The following is a 24,325-nucleotide window of genomic DNA, read 5'->3' as shown; positions in this document are numbered from 1 at the left end:
TGCTCAAAACCTACGATTTGACACTCCTTTGTAGCCTTTGCTGATCACAATGATTGGAATTAGAAACACGCAGTGAGGCAAACATCACCAACCTGCTAGTCAGCGGTGGCCCTTTGAAGCGAGGAAGTGGCCCACATTCCCTGAACTAAACCCTATAAACTCCTGCAGCTATCTGATGGGTCTCATCATCTGGCTTGTTGGTTGCATTTTCAACAAAATGATTAGGCATGTTCCCATGCTGTTCAATCAAGTTCTCCTAAATGTAAAATATGTCAGTAATCCAGTATATACACTTGCTGAGCAAATTCGTAGGACCACCATATGTAAAACTGGGTGGAGCCTCCTTTTGCTCTCCAAAAAGCCTCAATTCTTTGTAACACGGATTCCACAAGATGTGATTTTCTGGTCCATATGGACACGATTGTATCATTTGGATCCAGTGACTGAGAAGACCGCTGAAGAAAACTGAACTCATTGTCATGTTCATGAAAGCAGTTCTTGAGATGACTCTGACTCTGTGACATGCTGAATTAGCATGTTGGGAGGCAGCCATTAAAAGATGGGAAAACTGTGGTCATGAAGGGATGAATGTGGTCAGCAACAAAAGTCAAATAGGCCGTGGCATTCAAGCGATGACTGACGATTGTTATTAACATACAGTAATACTCACTGGAGTATGTGAATTTCCCCTTGGGATTAATAAAGTATCTATCTATCTATCTATGATATAGTGCCTTTCAGATCTATCTATCTATCTATCTATCTATCTATCTATCTATCTATCTGTCTACTCAGCCTGATGCTATTCTAGAAGAATTGAGTGGATAGGACTGTTGAGTAGCCTGTTTCATAAACTGACACTCCTGACTTGTATCTGTATGATGGTATGGATTACACTGTTGCCACATGATTGGCTGACTAGATGATTGCACTGATAAGCAGGTGTAAAGGTGTTCCTAATAATTTGTCTAGTGAACATATACCGCTTATTTTGAACCCATTACCTAATAATGGCACTTCTCTACATGCTAACTGTAAATCTCGGTACGGTCTCTGTACCAGTCCTCTATGGTATTCTTGAGAGCCCTTAGAAGACATATTGGAACTGTTTGGATAATTTAGCCTTCACAAATGTATGCTTTCAAAGATGTTCAGTTTCCCTTATTGTTGCAAGCTAACGCTCTAACAGTTTATGTAATAAACTAGCTGTGCCTTCCTGTCTAAGATGGTTTAAAATCTAAACAATCAACGCAAATCTCAGCGTTAACGTTTGCAGTGCACCATTTATTGTAATGCATTTTGTAAAATGCACATATTCATAAAATGCATTACATTTAGCATTCCAACAGATGGCACATCACAAACTTTTATAGTAATAAAATACATTACCACAAATTTTTGTGATGTGTCATGTGTTGGAATGACAAATGCAATGCAAATGACTCTGTTACATGGCATTTGTTATGGGATTTATAAAAACTGTTACATTTTTGTGAAGCACCATCTATTGGAATGACAAATGCAATGCAATTTATCACAAAAAAATGTTTGTGGTGTGTCATCTATTGGAAGAGACAAAAGCAATGCAGGTGTCTCTGTTACGTGACATTTGATATGGGATTTGTAAAAGCAGTTTTGATTTTTGTGATGTGCCATGCGGAGGGGAGGAGTCAGATGAGGTGGCTCGGGCATCTGATCAGGATGCCTTCTGGACACCTCCCTGGTGAGGTGTTCCGGGAACGTCCAACCGGGAAGAGGCCACGGGGAAGACCAAGGACACGCTGGAGGGACTATGTCTCCCGACTTGCCTGGTAACGCCAGAATTCTCCCTGAAGAGCTAGAAGAAGTGGCCGGGGAGAGGGAAGTCTGGGACTCTCTGCTCAAGCTGCTGCTCCCACGACCTGACCACAGATAAGCGGAAGAGGATGGATTGATGGTGATGTGCCATCTATTGGAATGACAAATGCAATGCAATTTATCACAAAAAAATGTTTGTGGTGTGTCATCTATTGGAAGAGACAAAAGCAATGCAGGTGTCTCTGTTACGTGACATTTGATATGGGATTTGTAAAAGCAGTTTTGATTTTTGTGATGTGCCATGCGGAGGGGAGGAGTCAGATGAGGTGGCTCGGGCATCTGATCAGGATGCCTTCTGGACACCTCCCTGGTGAGGTGTTCCGGGAACGTCCAACCGGGAAGAGGCCACGGGGAAGACCAAGGACACGCTGGAGGGACTATGTCTCCCGACTTGCCTGGTAACGCCAGAATTCTCCCTGAAGAGCTAGAAGAAGTGGCCGGGGAGAGGGAAGTCTGGGACTCTCTGCTCAAGCTGCTGCTCCCACGACCTGACCACAGATAAGCGGAAGAGGATGGATTGATGGTGATGTGCCATCTATTGGAATAACAAATGCAATGCAATTCATTAAAAAAAGTTTGTGGTGCGCCATCTGTTGGAAAGGTGAATGCAATGCAGATGTCTCTGTTATGTGACATTTGATGTGGGATTTTTAAAAGCAGGATTAATGTTTTTGTGGTGTGCCATCTGTTGAAATGACAAATGCAATGCAAAGGTCTCTGTTACATGAAATTTGGTATGGAATTTGTAAAAAGCAGTTTTAATGTTTTTGTGCCATCTGTTGAAATGACAAATGCAATTCATTTTATTACAAAAATATTTGTGATGAGCCATCTGTCGGAAAGATGAATGCAATGAAAATATCTCTGTTACCTGACATATTGTAAGGAATTTGTAAAAGCAGTGTTAATGATTTTGTGATGCAGCATTTCTTGGAATGATAAATGCAATGTATTTTATTACACATTTTTTTTGCGAAGCACCATCTACTGGAACAGCAGAGAAATAGCAAACAGTTGTACAAACGGATTCACAGACACTCATCCTTTTAATAAGGTGGATTGTTTCAAGCTCTAGAATCCAGGGTTCAAACCTTGTCCCAGTCACTGGCTGTGTGGAGATTATACATTCTCCCAATGTCTGTAGGGGGTCTCCACACCCCAAAGATGTGCCCTTAGCGTAATACTTCTAACTCAGCGAGGGCATGTGCATTAGAGTGCACTTTAATTGGTCCATGGGCCGTTCGTGGTGTTGGCATGGTGTCCCATGGATTTTTTGCTTCACCCTAACAGATGTGTTAGGCTTTCTAAATAATCCTGGTGGTAGCGAGTGTGGGCACGTGGATGAATGTGCGCTGTGATGAATGGGCATCGCAACAAGTTGTCTCTCCTCGTAGCTCATGAAGACGTATGGAGTTGTGCCCTTCGTTCATTCTTAATACCTGCACTGTATGTATATGAGCTCTTATAGGATGCAAAACCTCTGTGACCCCCAACACCATTAAAACTCATCGAGTATACAACTGGGCGCACAAACGTACTCTAAAATAAGCAGCTCGGTTGTCTCATCTTTCTGCAGTCCCATCCACAAAGACATTCAAAACTAATGCAAGAACTCTAGCGTCTCCAGAAAACAGCTGAGCGCCAGTCAAGATATATACATTCCTGCTTTGACTTAATTATGTATTTCAAGGAAGCCCTCTATTTAAAAGGATCTGTCACAATTAACTAACTGTGTTTAAACAATCTAAAGGCCTTACAGGCGAGTGAAAAATGAACAGACCGCCGTGCCAGCTCTCGGCTCTTAATAATGGCGTGTTTTGTGTTGGGTTATAAGAAAGAGGTAAGCGGCAAGAAGGTTGACGGCAGCTCAGCCGTGCAGACAATCGTGATCTATAACTCTCGAAGCACTTTAGAATAAAAAGCACTTTCTTATAAATAGCATCTAACAGGGATGGAGATGAATGCTGGGGGTGCATTGCTCCACTGGCACTTCAGGATTGTTAGTATATTTATATGCTGTGTATATATAAATCAAGGAGCGGGCACAATTTGTCGCTTGCCAGACACGTGTCCAGCAGATTTAAACACCTATCATTTAGTCAGGAGCCGCAGTGTAAACATCATGGGCACAAAACCAGAGGGGCAATTGTCCGACGGCTGACTCTCTTCAGTTTGTTTCCTGCTCTTCCATCCATTATTCAACCAGCTATATCCTAACTACAGGGTCATGGGGGTCTACTGGAGCCAATCCCAGCCAACACAGGGCACAAGGCAGGAAACAAACCCCAGGCAGGATGCCAGCCCACTGCAGGGCACCCACACACCAAGCACACACTAGAGACAATTTAGAATTCCCTAACCTGCATGTCTTTGGACTGTGGGAGCAAACCGGGGTACCCGGAGGAAACCCACGCCGACACGGGGAAAACATGCAAACTCCACACAGGGAGTGAACCCGGGTATCCAAACTGCAAGGCAGCAGCGCTACCCACTGCACTGTGTGTGACACGCAAAATACATTCTAGCAGGTGGTGCACTGCAAACATTAATGTTGAGGTCTACATTGATTATTTAGATTTGGACCCATCTTTGACGGGGAGCACAGCTAGTAGATATATATATATATACCCAGGCAATGCCAGGTACTTCAGCTAATAGACAATATAAAAAGACAAGAATCTAACCATCAAGCGGGGACCTGAGCCTTTCCGAAGAGCACCGGTCACAAGAGTGAAGCCAGCCGTCGGTGGAATGCCAGTTGAAAGGTGCGATAGATAATCTTGTCCATTTTAAGACTTATGCCCATGAAAACAAACATTAGCCGTTGGCCTAAGGAATGCAACTGAAACCAAACACACTCTGTTTTGGTGTAAACATAATGAAGGTGTTGGATTCCAAGCAGCACCATAAATATTTCAGCAGATTCGGCATCAGGCATTTTCACGAGTTGCTCTCCAATTATAGGGACAACCAACGTGAAAGAGGATCCAGGATCGTTTCCTGCTTTGTACCCAAAGCTGTTAGGATGCTTTCTAAAGCCAAATGTGACTCTGTATTAGAATGTGCAAATTAAGGAATAATGATTAAATTAAACAATTATTTGGTACTAGGATGTTGTACCGTGTTAGCCATTGTGAATGTAGTGAGAAGTTCATCAAAATGACACCTTTTATTGGCAAACTAGAAAGATTACAATATGCCAGCTTTCAAAGGAAATTCAAGCCCCTTCTTACAGTTCACTTAATTAGCCCAGGAGTCCAATTAAAACAGAAAACCTGCAGCCACAGGGCCGAGTTTGAGAACCCCCTGCCATAGAGGAACCATTTTTCATTTCAAAAGAATAATCTACAAAGAAGGTTCCAGAAGAAACCTTGAATTTCGAGCCATAAGTAATTGTGAGTAGATGATAACAGATTTGCGTGATAACAAAATGGGCTCCTGATTTCAAAAGGACTCTCGCTTCATACCATAACCAGGTTAAGGTCGGGTTTTACTGGATCTGCTGTATCCTGCTTGGAACCCTTTTAAAGCTCAAAGACCCAACATCAGCTGTGGAAAACTCTTGTCAAGTTCTAACAAGGAACTAAACCACCCGGTAAACAGTAACCAGTCTGTGCAGGCGTTGCACTTTCTCCCAATATCTCTGTGGGGTCTCTCTCGGGTAGGCTGGAACCCCCCCAATAAACCCCACCACCCTGCTAAGTATTTGATGCTGCCTGCTGTCTTTGAAATTAAAGGGGCCAGAGTGGTCCTACATAGCGAAACCATAGAAACGGGGGCTTTGGGGGGACCATTTTGTTTCCCAAAAAGAACCAGCCACCTGCACTGAAAAAAGTCTAACATTGATGTTGCTCATTCAACGTACATTTTCTCTTTCAAGCAACTTAAGATTAGTCATTTAGTGTTGCAGCTTGAAATATTTGGTTTCAGATCTCAATCAAAGTAAAAAAAATGTATAGTGTAGTGTATAGTGTAAATGTATGTGTTTGTACCAAAGTAAGTTATGGTGGAGGGAATGAACGTAAAAATCCTATTTCAGTTAACCTAATATTTTAGGTTGTTCATGTGCTGTGTTTGAGCGGCCGTTTGTATTTTCTTCTGGTCGAACTTTCCAGCATGCTGGCTTTCCAACTGCCAGAAAAGAAGACCACTTTCTCGAGTGGAGTGGAAAGTCACCTCCTTTACACGTTCTACAACTCTGTGATGGCCAGTGCGTCTTTTTACAGTGTTTCCAAGTCTTTGTGGTATCACAGCCCAGTTTTTGACATGCTATTGTGCCCACAACCCATGGAGAAGGGTCCGGTCCTCCTTTGTCAGTTTAGTTTGACACAATTGTCAAATGGGGTGGTCTCATGTGATCATCAATGCTTTTCTTCCTTGGTTAATCTATCACTGAAAAAAGTCTAACATTGATGTTGTTCATTCAACGTACATTTTCTCTTTCAAGCAACTTAAGATTAGTCATTTAGTGTTGTAGCTTGAAATATTTGGTTTCAGATCTCAATCAAAGTTAAAAAATGTGTTTGTATCAAAGTAAGTTCCTATAAAAATAAAATAAAATCCTATTTCAGTTAACCTAATATTTGAGGTTGTTCGTGTGTTGTGTTTGAGCGGCCGTTTGTATTTTCTTCTGGTTGAACTTTCCAGCGTGCTGGCTTTCCAACTGCCAAAAAAGAAGACCACTTTCTCGAGTGGAGTGGAGTGGACGTGGCTATACAGGTCTGGTCATTTTCAGCAGCAGACTTTTATAACGGAGGATTTCTGGTAAGTATCCCTGCTTCTCAACTGTTCATTTTAAGTATAAGGACTCGTAATAAAACATACTTTCAAGAAAGCTGTAGAAACGTTTAATCATTTTATGTTTTATATTTAAGCTTTACACTGCAAAAAGCTTGAGTATTTGCACTAGATTTTTAAATAAATGTAAAAAGTACAGCATTGGAATGTGTTATGTTCATAATATTTCTAATTGCATATAAACAGGTTACGACTAATAAACCATTTTAAATTGTAACAACTTAAAAAATAGATTTAGTTCAGTATAAAACAAGTGAATTGCACCCAATCACTTAAATGATTTGCCTCAACTTAAAAATTGTGGGATCAATAAGATAAAAAGAATTATATTCATTCAAATTGAAAATATTAAGCGTGAATCATTACCGTACTTATTTTAAGTTTAATGGAGGTTATACTTTTTTCAGTGGAAGGTTCCAAGAAGAACCCTTCATTTTAAGCGGAAACAGATTCCATACATATCAGTGAATAGATTGTAGCAGATCTGTTACACACGAATGGGTCCATGATTTCAAAATGACTCTTGCTGTATACAACCACACTTGCTAAGTTCGGGTTTTCTTGCTCTGTTAAAATTCTGTTGTTCGGTAGCCTACTGTACATCAAAAGAGTTTACGCTTTGTCCGCATATCAGAGTCCAAAGCCCCAATTTTATAAGCAAAGAACCCTCCATGGAATCAGAAGATACTTTGGCAAGCATTGGCTCACTCTTAAAAATAAAAGTGCCAGAGGGGATCTTCAGAGCGATGCCATAGGGGAACCATTTTTAGTTTGCAAAAGACCCGTCCACATGAAGATCCAAGAAAGGACTTTGATTATTTAGACCCACAACAGGCTCCGTACAGTTAATAACCATGAATACACGGTAACAGATTTGTGAAACACTAATGGATCACGATTGTAAGAAGACTCTTGCTGCTGACATAAACAAACACACGCTTAGTCCGGGTCTTCTTAACCTGTTGGTACGCTATGAGGTAACTCATCATACTTGAAAGATTTCAGGTTTAGGAATTTTAACAAAGCATCTTCATGTTTTAAGAACTCCTCCCAAAATTAAATGGTGCCTGGTCAAGCAATCGTTCAATGAGGAACCACACAACCAGTAAAGAACCACAAAGTGCCACCAAAGAACCAGCACTTAAGAGTGTTCAATGAGCGAATCGCTCTTAAAAATGAAGGTGCCAGAACCGATCTTCAGAGCAATGCCAGAGGGGAACCATTTTTAGTTCCCAAAAGACCCGTCCACATGAAGATCCAAGAAGGAACTTTCATTATTTAGATCCACAACTGGCTCCGTACAGTAAATAACAATGAATACACGGTAACAGATTTGTGAAACACCAATGGATCACGATTGTAAGAAGACTCTTGCTGCTGACATAAACGAACACACGCTTAGCCCGGGTCTTCTTAACCTGTTGGTACGCTATGAGGTAACTCATCATACTTGAAAGATTTCAGTTTTAGGAATTTTAAAAATTCTAAGAACCCTTCCCAGAATGAAATGGTGCCTGGTCAAGCAATCATTCAATGAGGAACCACACAACCAGTAAAGAACCACAAAGTGCCACCAAAGAACGAGCACTTAAGAGTGTTCAATGAGCGAATCACTCTTAAAAATGAAGGTGCCAGAGGGGATCTTCAGAGCGATGCATCAGGGGAACCATTTTTAGTTCCCAAAAGTCCCGTCCACATGAAGATCCAAGAAAGAACTTTGATTACTTAGACCCACAATGGGCTCCGTACAGTAAATAACTATGAATACACGGTAACAGATTTGTGAAACACCAATGGATCACGATTGTAAGAAGACTCTTGCTGCTGACATAAACGAACACACGCTTAGCCCGGGTCTTCTTAACCTGTTGGTACGCTACGATGTAACACATTATACTTTAAAGATTTCAGCTTTAGAAAGTTTAACAAACCAACTTCATACATTAAGAACTCTTCCCAGAATGAAATGGTGCCTGGTCAAACAATCGTTCCATGAGGAACCACACAACCAGTAAAGAACCAGAAAGTGCCACCAAAGAACCAGCACTTAAGAGAGTTCAATGAGCGAATCACTCTTAAAAATGAAGGTGCCAGAGCAGATCTTCAGAGTGATGCAATAGGGGAACCATTTTTGGTTACCAAACGACCCATCCATATGAAGGTTCCAGAAAGACATTTAACTGATTTGGGATCACAACAGGCTCCATACTTTACTAATTTATGAACAGATTTGTGAAACGCCAGTGGTTCCCGATTTCAAAAGGACTCTCGCTGTCTAGTAACACAGGCAACGTGCAAGTTTTCTTAATCCTCTGGTGGTGTCCTGCTGTCTACCATACATTAAACATTTCATTATTTTTATTAAATATTAGGAGGTTTTTCAAAGCACAATTTGCATATGCAAAACTGAAATGGTGCTTGTTCAAGCAAGAACTCAACGGGGAACCACACAATCCATTGAAGAACCACAAAATGCCACTAAAGAACCAGCGTTTTTAAGAGGGCACACAAACCAGGGAAGTGCCATTCAAGAAACATTCATTTTAAGAGTGTGGACAGATGAGCTCCAAACCAGAAGCCATCGATTTGGATTAAATTGGTTGCAGCATGTTATCTTATATTGGCCACACATGATTAGATGTCTGAACTTGTTCTGATAATTTGAACGCTAATAAAATAATGCAGCTGAAAATACACTCTTAAAAAATGCAGGTTCTTTAATGGCATTTTTTGGGTCTTTGTGGTTCCTCAAAGAGCTATTGCTTCACAAAGAGCCATTTTCATTCTGGGATGGGTTCTTTGGTATTCAGTGCTTTGAAAAACTTCATAATATGTGGAAACAAATATTTAATGTATGGCGGCCTGTAGGACACACAGATTAAGAAAATCAGGATTTAGCCTTTGTTATTGCATGAAGCAAGAGTCCTTTTAAAATGAGGAACTATTGGCATTTTGGAAATTTGTTACCATCTGTGATGTATGGAGACTGTTACACAGATCTTAACAAAAAAAGAGAACAGGTTCTTTAGAGAACCTTCATGTAGATGAAATGGCTCCTCTATGGCATTTCCCCCAAGAACCACTCTGGCACCATTCATTTTAAGAATGGATTAAGCAATGTTGTCATTCTAAGCCACTTCGTGGGACGTATTACATAACTGGACAGAAAAAGCATCATTCCAAAAGTTGATACCTCTTTCCATTTTGGTTTGCTGTAATGACTTCCTGGTCTCGGTCTTTTTTTTTTTTTTCGTTGTAGTGCTCCTATGCTCCGGACACATCACCCCTCACTGCTGAACTTTGTTCCGACAAGTTAACACCACCCTAACCATTTATTTTATATTTTTGTGATGTGATACAATGTCCTTATTAATCTGTCTTGAGCCACCGCTTAAAACAAGACATTCGAGCTGCGCGACCCCCGTCCGCTTATTACGGGCGGAGAAACAGAGAATCCTGGAGATTCGTCTCAATGGAGTTCGCAGGGGTGACGGTGCACACCTCGCCTGCACGGCTGCTCAGATATGCAGCTCTCCTGCATTTGCGCAAATCTTCTCAGGGCCGTCGTAAAACAATTTGAGTTTATAGCAATGCACATTTAGAAGGAACCAGACCGGCAGCGCAACAGATTTAATAAACATGTGTAGGACGTTTTATTAATTAATGCTTGATTATCGTTATTTTTTTAATGTATGAACATGTTATAGGAATAATAATAACTGCATTTAACTGAATGCGCAAGGACAATTCCGCAGTCTTAAAGAATTAGTTCTTTATTTATGGTTCTTCACTACCCTTGTATGGTTTCTCATAGAACGATGGCTTGACAAAGCAGCATTTCATTCTTGGAAGGTTCTTTGCACATCAAGTTGGTTCTTTGTGCTTTGAAAAACTTGCTAATATGTGTGAGAATGAATGAATGAATTAATAAATAAATAAATTAATAAACACAGAAATCTTAAATGTTTTGGTAGGCTGCCTTGCAGGACGCTAACAAATTAAGAATATCTCGTGGTTGTATGCACAAGAGTGCTTTTTAAATTAATTACTCAGTCCTATTTCACAAATCTGTTACCACCCATCATGGTTATTTACTGTACAGATCCTGTTATGCATCTAAATTAATAAAAGATCTTTCTGGAACTATCATGTGGATGGATCTTTTGTGAATCAAATATGGTTCGCCAGTCTGAAAAACCACTCTGAACCTTTTTGGCTGCACCTTCATTTTTAAGAGCGTGCGACAGTGGATTGTGATTAAGAGAAAGTGGAGTCAGTACCGATAAGATACGTGCAAAAGTGATAGATAGATAGATAGATAGATAGATAGATAGATAGATAGATAGATAGATAGATAGATAGATAGATAGATATGAAAGGCACTATATAATAGATAGATAGATCTGAAATGCACTATATCATAGATAGATAGATAGATAGATAGATAGATAGATAGATAGATAGATCTTTAAACTGCGCGATTATTGTTGTCTTCCGACCATTCATGGTATGGGTAATAAAAGTTACTCTCAGACTTTAAAAAACTATACATAACAATTTCAGGATTTAAATATAACGGATCGCTAATTTACATAAACCCTCGATGGTTAAGGTGGGCTAAGCCCCTACCCAAACATCATGTCAAGCCCCAACCCGCAGTCAGCTATGCTGTTACTTGCTGGATTTTAATAACTTTATCACACCCTGCCACAAACGAACCCCCCTCTCAAGATTTGACACGCCCCCATGGAGCCGGAGTCGTGTTGAATTTTACCCACGTTATTAAAACGAGTTATTAAAATTAGTAAAGTTTTCGGAACTTTATCACACCGTGTCCAGGCGACGAACCCCCAACCCCAAAAAGATTTCACACGTCCCCTACATTGAGACGCAGTTAAAATGGATTAGCCCGGGTTCGTAATTCACTTTAATTTTGAAGGGCGCACGTCGAAGCAATTGACGCCTGGGACAACAAACCGAAACGCAAAGAGAAATTTTTTGTCTGTGATAGTGCGTTTTGATCCAGAAATCCATAAATACACACACACACACACACACACACACACATACATACACACATATACAAATAAAACTTTGCAGGCAGTAGATTGAGAAAGGGGGCTTCAAAAGCCGAAAGCAAATGCAGTCCTATCGGTCAAAAAGGAGGTTCATATTTTAACTTCTCGCCCTGTTGAAAAGCTCGCGTTTAATATCACGATTAAGCAATGAGACTGTCAATTGAAAACATATTTTGTGATTTATTATATTACCCTTTATTTGCCGAGCAAATCCTGTTATCCAAACTACTTGTCGCCTGCCTTAAAACTCCAGACGGTGACTTTATATTTTTAGGATAATGGATTACTGCTGTTTAGACCAGATAGAAGCCGTCTTCGTTAAAACAATAAACCCAAACCAATCTCATCATTTACTTAAACGTACAACGAGTCAGGGGAACTATAAAAAAACGTTATTGCTCGTTTCAGTGTACAACCACAAAAATGAAGACCCCATAAAAGCCGTAAAACCCCAACATGAAGTCATTCCTGTGCTATTTACAAGCGCGCTAGAGCTGGAGCGGCGAGGCTGCATTCTAATAAACCCTTCTAATTATTAGGAAGATAAGCTCTGCTTATGTTAATGGGTGCTTGTTGAAAGTACACAAGCGGGTGTTTGCCCGTCACTTTCTTGGTGTTGTAATCGGAATTCTCAGGGATATGTCGCTCTGTCAACTTTGATGATTTGCAAAAAGGGCCAAAGTTTACCTGACGGAGTCGCAGCAAACCTGTGCACTGGTGGGTCGTTTTCGGGCTACCTAAGGCACTTATACCGCCGGCCTTTATGCGACGTTCACTTCAACTGATAGGCAACTTGTTTCAAGTGCAAACTGAGAACGAAACTAAGAGACGTTTACCAAACCCTCTCGGTAAAGTTCAGGGTCACGGGAGGTCTGTGCCTGGCCAAGCAGCTCTGGGCGTAAGGCAGGAAACAGCCGCGGGTTCGATGCCGGTCCTTCGCAAACCCACTCACTCACCTCAGTCACTCACGCGTGGCTTTGTCTGGAGAGAAGTAAAGAGCAGGAGGAAACGAACGAGACTACAAACTATGTGAATAAACGGTGGTCCTCCATACTACAAATGACACTCGTTTTAATAACGAGGGTAAAATTCAACTCAGCTCCGGCTCCATGGTGGGGGCGTGTGTAATCTTGAGAAGGGGGGTCGTTTAGGCAGGGTGCGATAGAGTTCCCAAAATCCAACAAGTAACAGCAAACCTGACTGCGGGTTGGGGCTTGACATGATATTTGAGGGGGCTTAGCCCATCGTAAACATGGAAGGTTCATACATACTAGCAATCTGTCATCTTTAAATCCCAAAATTGTTATGTATACATTTTTTAAAAAAAGTTTGAGAGTAACTTTTCCTACACCCCCCGCCCCGAAAGAAATATTAGCGTTATTGCCAGAAGACACTCATCATTACGCAGTTTATGAATATTAATATTTATTGTATATTTAAGCTATCGCTTTCGTATGGTTCTTATTGATTCTGACTCAGTCCTTCTCTTGATCACATTTCATGATCAAACACTCTTAAAAATGACGGTGGCAGAGCGATTTTTCAGAGCGATGCCATAAGGGAACTGTTTTTGTTTTCCAAAAGATCCAGAAAGAACCTTTTTATTTATTTAGACCCGTAACAGGCTCCATACAAATAATAACTACGAACACACATTTGTGAAATACCAATAAGTTATTAATGTATTTATAAAGTCGCTACATATGTCCAGTAAATAACACGGGTCTGCGTCCCGGCTTTCTTAATCTGTTGGTGTCCTGCAGCCCACCATACATTAAAGACTTTTTTCCGTTAGTTTTTCAAAGCAAAGAACCAAAAGCAAATGCAAAGAGCCCGTCCCAGAATAAAATATTGCTTGGTCAAATAATGGCTCTATAAAAGTTACCACACAACCCAGTAAGGTACCATATAGTGCTCTTTGAAAGGGTCATATATAAAATCCATCCATTATCCAACCCGCTACATCCTAACTACAGGGTCACGGGGGGTCTGCTGGATCCAATCCCAGCCAACACGGGGCGCAAAGCAGGAAACAAATCCCGGGCAGGGCGCCAGCCCACTGCAGATATAAAACACAGGTTGGTTAAGTTTTATTTTCACTTAACACCACCACATTCCTACGTTTTTAATCCCTTTTAATCAAATCCAAGGTCCGGAGCCAATTCCAGCAACACTGGGTGCAAGGTTGGAAACGGAGCGCAAGTAATGCGTATATAAGATTATTAAATGACACTAACATCGTCACCTTCAGTAATCCGCTCCATGCACCAGAGAGATGATCGAGCCCCCCGCTTGACCCTGAACTGCGTGGCAAGAGGATCTCATAATGGCAGGATGGATCGACTATATCGGACAAAAGGCAATAATGTATGGGTGGGATTTGATTAAACAACGAAAGTTTCTCTCTTTCTTTTCATGATCATTCAACTAAGCAAACACAATTTGGGAGGAAAGCTTTACTTTCTGCCGTGTTTTAAATGGATAATCCTTCCATTTTGTGAACCCACATATTACAATTTCATCATCGGTCACGCATCTAATCCTCTGCGGTCGAGTTGCTGTTTACCTTCACGGCTTTAGGGTCATCAACAACGACGTGAAAGTTTTAAACGCAGGCAGTTCAAACAACAGTCATTCTGCAAAAGGATTCCTGTAGATGACATAGCGATGCAGCGCGACTCACTGCAAATGTCTTTTCTAATTATTCATTTTCTCCAGCCCTTCTATTTGAAACAGATGGGGTGAGATTTCATTTCCTCTGTCATTTATTGCGGGGCGAACAGGTTGACCAACCGCTCCGTTTCATTAAAAGTCCGTCTAGTCCGCTCGACTTTAGGCTACTGGCAGTGTCTGTTAATTAAATGGAGCTTCCTCGCGAATGGCACTCAGTGGACTAATAAATCTGACATACATTAAATTATTTTTAACAGTCGTTTTCTTTCTTTGATTATGTCATGTAAATTGGTGCGACGTTTCGTGGTTTAGAAACGGGATGTTTGACACAGTTTCACTTTGTGATATTTGATATTTTACCAACAGAACAAAACTGCAGAGCCTTCAGAGGGAGATCTTGCTGTGCACGTTGGGTCGTTATTTGGCGCCGTAGAAAGTGTAATCCTGCCAACACGATGACTATTCACAAGTTCTGAAATGTACTGCGTAATGTTATAGTCTGGATGGGAGTTTGTGAAGCGATCTAGATCTAAATCCAACATTCCATGGGACTAATGTAGAATATTAAAATGTTTCTCAACAGACACCAACGCTCTTGCCCTTTATTTGTGGCCCCTCTTTCTAAGGGACGGGTGCGAAAGAACCATTTTCTAAAGTTCATCAATCCCCTTTCCAAGCTTGATTCTTCCAGTATTGAGAGCCGGACCCTAGCTGACCGCAGACCACTTTTAATCACCTCAGACCAGGTCAATACCCGAACAAAGCTGCGATACGAGCACATAACTTCTTACATGATTAATGAGCTCTGTTTTGACCGACCTATGATAAGGTCGCATGTTATGCGGTAATATTTTTTAAAGAGAGGGTATTTAATTTCTCTTTATTCGCCTTATTACAATTCTTATTAAAAGATATTCTTCAAATAACATATTAAAGCGATGTGCCTCATTCTGTTGTCCTTTATTCTACATAAGTTTCAAATTAATCAGCACCCATTGATTACACATGCAGCCATATCCGAATATTCAAGTCAAGTATGTGCATGCCAAGGGACAGAACAAGAAATAACGCGAAACAAGTTGAAGTACTCGTAATGAACAACTGGCGTCCTGACTCAAAGAATCCGAGGTAGGAAAATGAAGCCTGTATGGGCCGCTCTATCGGTCATTAAAGGGTACCCCAATCCCCCCGAATTCTCTCAATAAGCGCTGTCCAAGCTGTCAACGCGCACATTACAGAACTAACTGAGCCGGGGTCCGAGCGATGAGAGAATGCAATGCGGATATTGGGCTACAGTGCCGCCCGTTGTTTTTAGAAATAAAACTGTAAATTAGGACTTTAAAGTTCGTCTCACGTTATCAGTGCAGTGATTAGTGACGTGTTTAAATATTATATATATATATATATATATATATATATATATATATATATATATATGTTTTAAAATCAGTAAAACGCTTTCGATATTATTTTACAACACATCGTCCTCATTAGAATTATCGAAGCTAGTCTTCTAAGTTCAGTATGCACGCCACTTGCTATGAAATTCCTTGATTACCTGGAGCGATGTCGTCATGGGGCTTACTCAGAATAAACTGTAACGCCATATAAAATGTCGATGTAATTGTTCCAGTCATTTGCTCGCAACTCACGCGAGTGACTACCGCGCATTACATCTCACAAAACACGAAGCGCGGCAATTAATTGGGTAAAATCCGTGCTTTGCGCAGCTACAGGTCCCTATTACAGAATGGGCTCCTTTTTTGTTGTTCTGTACCGCATGAAGGATTACAGCACAGGTCCTTGCCAATGTTTGCCTTTCCATGCTCGTTTATTGCGAAACGCTGACTGCTACCACAGATAAAGCGGAATCGGTCTGCTTGTCAAACGGGGAAAAAAAAGCCTAATGGGTGGGTACAGGGCAGCATTCTTCGCTCTTTTATTATCGCACTGTACCCCGTCAGTTGACTCCACGCCACGCGTGTCAGGTCTCGGCAGCCTTTTCCCACTTTTATTAAAAAAAAATAGAGGGTGGGGGGTGTTAATAGCAACCTCGACAACTCGCCCCGTTGTCCTAAAAAAAAAGATGAGATGTATAATGTAAATGACAAAGAGAAAAAAGCCCATCGGGTGGCTTATGTTAAAGCAACATTGCATGTGAAAAGCGTATAAGTTAACACTTAAATGTGCTTGTCAGAACAAGTTTCTGCATTTAATCCGTTTTCAAAATGCTGTCAGATTACTCTTTGTGTAATAAAAATGGTTCAGGGTAAAGCATTTCAGGGCACTGTTCCATTTTGTTTAACCAATTCATTACTGAGAGCCCCCTGCCTTTTCCTTTCTTTAAGCTGATCGGTTAAGAGGTGCTATGCATTTAAAGCTTTGTTATATAAACAACTCTATGACAACATGTGCTTTATTGCGACCGCGATTCCCCATTAAGAGCGCAGTGCAGAGGAGCGTGCACACCCTCAAATACATTGCTTAACTTTCACGAGTGTAACAAATACATTCCCATTCAGCAAACTTCGGTACGGTAATAGCGCTGTGCTCGGTAATGCAAGTTTTTTAAGATAGTTACCTTTGTGTTGCTGCTAGCCTTCTACTCCCACTTAGGAAAACATGCATTCAGAAAAAAAGACAACTGTATCCAAAGGAAGACTTTTTAAAACCCAAGAGCAATGTGAAGATCTCCTCCTTTTCTAATCCTTTAAAAAACGTTAAGCTGCACTCAGGTAACGCTTTCTCTGGGTCTTGTTTCTTAAACAGGCACCTGACGGATAAATTCTGGACGTGTTGCCTACAATCCATAAAGCTGAAACGTCTTCTTGAAGAGTTGCTGTCTATCTCTAGCCAAAGTGTAAGGTGATCCCAGGTAGTCAAATCCTTGGAGGGAAAAAAATGAGCGTGGATGCACTCCCCCTTCGCTAAAGTTGTCGTCTAATCGCTTTGGCGTGTATGAAGACACTCTCCGCACTATGGAGCTCTTGACTGCCGGAGAAACGCTCTGGCAGGTGGATGCAATACATAACATTTGCATTTACCCGCCTACGGGGCGTGGTTATACCTTTCCTGGTACCGCCCAGCCACTCCCCCATCGAAGCAGTAATATTCAATTTCAGGCAGTCGGCCTCCTATGGTTTTTAGGCAGCGCTTCCATTTGTTAAACGTATCACTTAAAATAATACACGGAATAGAAATAAAGCTTCAAAAAGAAGCTATTCCGATAACATAGTATTACTGACAAAACTCAAACTAATATTCTACAATATTGTTGATAAAATGATGTGCAGGATAGTATACAATATTTATAAATTCACAAAACTTTGAGGAAGAATAGGAATAAGCACGGCAATTTTAAAAGGCTTGTTTTAACTTTTCGTAATATGTTCTTCAGACCTTCAAACCTTCCCAGAAATGCAGTAATAGAGCGCGTATTTCATAAGATATAATCGATAAATCCGATCAAAAATCTACTTTAAAGTTTATTTTCAGCTGTCAGAGATAAATTAGTGAGCTAACTTTAGCAGATATTGTTTTATAACTTTAATTATTTATTAATTCACCATAAATTATTTTTAAACACGTCGATAAATTTTCATCCATTACTCTTCTTAGCAGGAGCGGCTTGGCAGGTTATATTGATTTACATAAAGTGGCATTTCATTTTATTTTATCGTTGTTGTTGTGTTTCTTTTTCGTTTAATAAACACTTTTCTGCCTGCGCACGTTGCACTTTACAAGATTCTACCTCCTTTGCAACGGTAAGTTTTGTGCATCACCTGTTCTTTTGTAGGGACCATTATTAACTTTCATAATTTTAAGGTTATTTTTTTCTGTAAATGTATTCACTTTTATTGTTTTTGGTCAAGTGAATGTATACCGTATAAAGACAGCCAGTTTATTTCTAAAGTCATCTTTGTGATATTTCCAGATAAATGCTGTATATTTATTTACGTATTTACTTACTTATCAGCATATGTATTTATTTATATAAAGATCTACTGCAAAAGCAAAATTTCCCTTTTGAAACAAATAAAGATCTATCTATCTATCTATCTATCTATCTATCTATCTATCTATCTATCTATCTATCTATCTATCTATCTATCTATCTATTTAACCATTTAATAAAGATTAAAGATTCTGACTGTATGTGCCAAACTGAAAGATATGATAGATAGATAGATAGATAGATAGATAGATAGATAGATAGATAGATAGATAGATAGATAGATAGATAGATAGATAGATAGATAGATAGATAGATAGATAGTTTTAATTCAAACACAACATACTTGTCCCGTGACTGGCACTAATACCTCACAACTCCAAAGTCCTGGCCAAGTTGCTTTCTGTATAAAGATTGCACATTCTCCCCATGTCTCTCTGTGCTTTTTTCTCCTTGAAATTTAATATTTCTGTCACATCTTAAGGAACACGTTAGGTTAATTTGTCTCTTCAAACTGGGTCATTACATTGGGCTTGTATCCATGCTCAGAGATGGATTAATGTCCCATTGCTGATTTTGTAATGGCTCTGTATTTAGTGACTCTAAGGTGGCATTTAACATACTGTGACCCAAAACTCGGATCAGTGGATCTCAAGAATATATTAAACTGTGATGGGTGGCCCAGCCTTGCAACAGGATAAGCTCTGATACTCACAGTTCTGGATTGGAATCACTAAATTCATAATTCATTCCTCTCCTTTTGTAATGCTGAGTCACTCATCCCTGCTTTTATCACATCCAACATCGATTATTGTAACTCCCTACTGGCAGGTGCCCCTTCTAATCTGACATCACAGCTCCAGGTGATTAAAAACTCTACTATTATTAACCTACAAAGTTTTAAATGGCCTTGCGGTGGACTACATCAGTGTCCTTCTCCATCACTCTGCTTCTGTTTGCCCATTAAGGTCCTCTGATTCTGCCAATCTTGTTGTGTGCCACACTAACCTGCACTCAGTGGGTGACAGCTGCAGCCTTCAGTTGTATATAGCGCCCAGCCTCCCAAAATTAATGAGATCAGCTGACTCCATTCATTCTTTTAAGAAAACAACTGAAAACTCCTCTGTTTAGGAAGGCGTCTAACTTCACCTGACATTCTGCCCCTTCCTTCAGTTTATCTTTCTGTCCAGACGCTGTGTGTGTGCATGTCTGTTATATCACATATTATGTTGTTTGTTCAGGCCTTTCTTTTAGTATTGAATTTAGTATTTTACTCTTTATTACCCTTTATTTTGTTTAATGGTTAGTAAATTCCATATTTATATGTTTTAGTGTTCTGTGCAGAAAATATTTATATCCAGTGTTACATATACCCTGCTGTTCTTTCTGAGACCCTGTGATGCACCTTGAGCATGGGAAAGGCACTATAAAAATACAATGTATTATTATTATTATTATTATTATTATTATTATTATTATTATTATTATTATTATTATTATATTTTATTTCTTTGGATCTCACAGCCTTTCAGCTGGTATGAAAACTCTGCCCGCTCAAGAGACCCCTTGAGAGGGGGCATAGTTGAAAGTCTTGGGCAGGCGTAAATTCCAGAAGTTAGGCCTAGTTAGTATTAGGGTGCCTAGTCAGGGTCATCTCAAAGGAGCATGTCAGGTGTTAGTTACTACTAATCATGCCAAGAACTCTGCTGACAATGAATGTTGTGCATAATGCTGCTTGTTTTTGTTTATTATTATTATTATTATTATTATTATTATTATTATTATTATCCATCCATCCATTTTCTAACCGCTGAATCCGAATACAGGGTCACGGGGGTCTGCTGGAGCCAATCCCAGCCAACACAGGGCACAAGGCAGGAACCAATCCCGGGCAGGGTGCCAACCCACCGCAGATTATTATTATTATTATTATTATTATTATTATTATTAAACATCAGATGATATGTAATGACAAGGTTAACATTCTACATTAGGACCCACTAGTCTGACTTGATCTCCACATCCAGTGACTGTCAATAAGCACAGTACCCCGGTAGAAATCTTCAAGAAAATGAAACTTAAGCTTTGCTTTTTCAGGGAAATCATTTGTTCTGCAAAGTTGTTTTTCTCCCTTAGTGGTCTTTCAGTAAGGAGACTTCTTGAGAGGGGGCAAAGTTAAAAGTCTTGGGCAGGGGTAAATTCCAGAATTCAGGTCTAGTCAGGATTGGAGTGCCTAGTCAGGGTCATCTCAAAGGAACACGTCTGGTGTTAATTACTGCTAACCGTGCCAAGGACTCTGCTGACGATGAATGCTGTGCATACTGCTGCTTGTTTTTATTAGTAATATTATTATTATTATTATTAAACATCAGATGTTATGTAGTGACAAGATTAACATTCTGCTTTGGGACCCACTAGTCTGACTTGATCTCTACATCCAGTAACTGTCAATAATTACAGTACCCCGGTAAAAAATCTCCAAGCAAATGAAACTTAGCTTTGCTTTTTCCAAGGAAGTCATTTGTTCTGCAAAGTTTTGTTTTCTCTTAGTGGTCTTGCAGTATGGAAACATCCACCCATCCATCCATTATCCAACCTGCTATATCCTAACTACAGGGTCACGGGGTCTGCTGGAGCCAATCCCAGCCAACACAGGGCGCAATGCAGGAAACAAACCCTGGGCAGGGTGCCAGTCCACCGTAGGGCACACACAGAATTTAGAATCGCCAATGCACCTAACCTACAGTCCAAAGGAAAGCGGAGTACCCAGAGGAAACCCAAGTAGACATGGGGAGAACAAGCAAACTCCACGAAGGGAGGACCCGGGAAGCGAACCCAGGTCTCCTTTCTGCAAGGCAGCAGCACTACCACTGCACTACCGTGCTGCCCTCAGTATGGAAACATGAATGTAATTATTATTTTTTTTTTATATGCACAAAATGTCCAATAATTACATTCATGTTTCCATACTACAAGGCCCATCCATCCATCCATCCTTCCATCCACGGGTCTTGCAGTATGGAAACATGAATGTATTTATTGGACATTTTATGCATATCAAAAAAAAATTAAAGAAACTAACTTTTAATTGTTGTCTTGGATCCTAAGCCCACAGACAACAATATTTACTAGAATTTTATGTGTTCATCCTTATGAAATAAAAAAATAATAATGAAAACATCACTGACGTACTGAAATAAATGTTCTAAGATGGAGCATAAAGCAGAGCCCAGTTCACTTATAAGGGAATAGTTTATCACAGACACATAATTAGTCTCTGACTATATACTGTATTTGGATTCTTCTGTTTAAATTTAGTTGTTCAGTCATTCTCTAACCCAGTATATCCTAACACAGGGTCACAGGGTTCTGCTGGAGCCAATCCCAGCCAACACAGGGCGCAGGGCAGGAACAAATCCCGGGCAGGGCACCAGCCTACCGCAGGGCACACACACACACCAAACAAACACTAGGAACAATTTAGAATTGCCAATGCATCTAACGTGCATGTCTTTGGACTGTTGGAGGAAACCCACGCAGGCACGGGGAGAACATGCAAACTCCACGCAGGGAGGGCCCAGGAAACAAACCCGGGTCTCCTTACTGCGAGGCAGCAGCACTACCACTGTGCGACCATGCCACCCTAATGGAAATGTCCATCCATCCATCCATTATCCAACCCGCTATATCCTAACACAAAGGTCACGGGGGTCTGCTGGAGCCAATCCCAGCAAACACAGGGCGCAAGGCAGGAAAAAAACCCTGGGCAGGGCGCCAGCCCACCACAGGGCACACACACACACCAAACAAACACTAGGAACAATTTAGAATTGCCAATGCACCTAACGTGCATGTCCTTGGACTGTGGGAGAACAAGCAAACTCCATGCAGGGAGGGCCCGGGAAGCAAACCCTGGTCTCCTAACTCCGAGGCAGCAGTGCTACCATTGTCTGTTTAAATTATTTTATAAATTTTAATGTCAAAATCCACATGCCCCACCATTATATTTTACTGTAAAATTAAGAAGAGAATTGCAGTTTGAAATCTATGTAATGCCTAAGTAATTGCAGAATTCTGTAAGGAAATATTTTATGAACTGTACAAGTCAAATTTACTTTTAATCGATTCAGTAAATTAAGTGAGGCTCTCTTTAAACATAACTATAAAATATGGCATTATGACGACAGTTTTACCCGATATCTGATTTTTAATTCAAAGCTTAACTGGTGATACTTAACAAAGAAGACAGATGCAGTTTAACTTCTGAGAACCCTTAGTTAAAAGGTGAAGGGCACTATTTTAAGCACAGCATCACTTAAAAGTACTGTATAAATTAAATTTTAATTGTTACCAAGAGGTTGACATAGGAAATTGAAATCATGCATTTCAAATGAAATGAAAATCAGGAGGTTTGGGGTTATCGCATTGTGTGCATCTTTGGTCTCCTCAGAATACCAGCATGGGCTTATCTGGCGTAGCTTGTAAGATTTTTGATAAAGCCTATAGACACACGCACAGGCTGTCTGGCTCACGTTTTGCTAGGAGATCGCTTCAGCTGTATGACACTCATAGATGACTCTGCTAAATTTTGTTCACATAGTAGGATTGTGTTTATATACATATTGTGAGTAATTGCGCAGCATCAAATCACTACATTTCTTTTGAATATATAATACAATACAATTTATTTTTATATAGCCCAAAATCACACAAGAAGTGTTGCAATGGGCATTAACAGGCCCTGCCTCTTGACAGCCCCCCAGCCTTGACTCTCTAAGAAGACAAGGAAAAACTCCCAAAAAAACCTTGTAGGGAAAAAAATGGAAGAAACCTCGGGAAAGGCAGTTCAAAGAGAGACCCCTTTCCAGGTAGATTGGGTGTTCAGTGGGTATCAAAAAGAAGGGGAGTAAATGCAATACAATACACAGAGCAGAACACAAGTCATCCGCAATACAATATAATAGAAATGCAATAGAAATATTACAAGTACAGAGCAGAATTCAACAGTAGATGATATCCCATAATAGGATTTGGATTTGTTCAGAGTCCTGGAGACCTCAGCCATCGAGCTGCCTCCCGCTATTGGCCATTCCACAGCTGAGTCAGTGCTGGTCCAGCCAATCCAATGAAAGGACCCCTCTACCTGCCGATTCCTGCGATCCTCCATCAGAGATGACTTTACCTTAGGCCATCAAAACAACTTGGCAGTAGGGCAGTGGCATCAAGTGCCACATTTGAGTACTGAGAAGAGAAACAGAATAGGTGAGGGTTAATAATATTACTTATTACTCATATTACTTATGTTTTAGTGCTAATGACTAACTAAAGAGGTGCATTCTGTGTAGTTAATCAGCAGCTCTAGTCAGGGTGTGCTAAACTGAAGTAGCGAGTCTTCAGCCGGGATTTGAAAGCTGAGACCGAAGGGGCATATGCAGTATCATATCATATCAATATCGATATCATATGCAGTATGCTAGATAATCAATTTGGCCCCAGTTTCATTGGAGTCTTTGCTGCACTTTATAATAATAATAATATAGTCGACCCCTGAAATTCACAAGGGTTAGGTTCCTAGAGCGCCCACAAATTGTGAAAAACCGCAAATTTTGGATGTGGTCAAAAAATGCCTACAAATGCCTAATTTTATAGTTTAAAACCTAAACATGCCCCCAAAAACATTTTAATTTCATTTCAAACTCAGCTTAATACATTACCCTAAAAAAAAAGAATGTAAAGGTAAACCCGTATACTGTACAGCACTGTATTGCTATGTCTCCTGCAGTGCTAGAATGTAAAATACCGATGTTACTGCTATACATACTGTAATTCATGCAAGCACGTTTTCTTTGGTATCAGTAGGGTAAATACGTAATAATTTAAAATTTTAAATACAGTAAAATGTATAGGTACTCACCAACAATGAATAATATTGATTGAATAGATGATGATGACTATGAATTAGCTGTGC

The 24,325-nt window shown here is 40.2% G+C and overlaps 1 protein-coding gene across 2 annotated transcripts in view; it reads right to left on the bottom strand.

The window, feature by feature from the left end:
* LOC120541585 (semaphorin-3F-like) overlaps nucleotides 1–17,391 on the bottom strand; it is a 329,969-nt gene extending 312,578 nt beyond the window's left edge. For both annotated transcript variants that reach the window (XM_039773350.1, XM_039773351.1), the window contains exon 1: nucleotides 16,987–17,391. The gene's annotated coding sequence lies outside the window, so the exon portion shown is untranslated. The remainder of the gene's footprint in view (nucleotides 1–16,986) is intronic.
* Nucleotides 17,392–24,325: the final 6,934 nt, after the last annotated feature.

Source organism: Polypterus senegalus, chromosome 12 (genome assembly GCF_016835505.1).
Source record: "Polypterus senegalus isolate Bchr_013 chromosome 12, ASM1683550v1, whole genome shotgun sequence".
In the NCBI taxonomy this organism is placed as follows: Eukaryota; Metazoa; Chordata; class Cladistia; order Polypteriformes; family Polypteridae; genus Polypterus; species Polypterus senegalus.
This window is presented reverse-complemented; position numbering and strand designations above follow the sequence as displayed.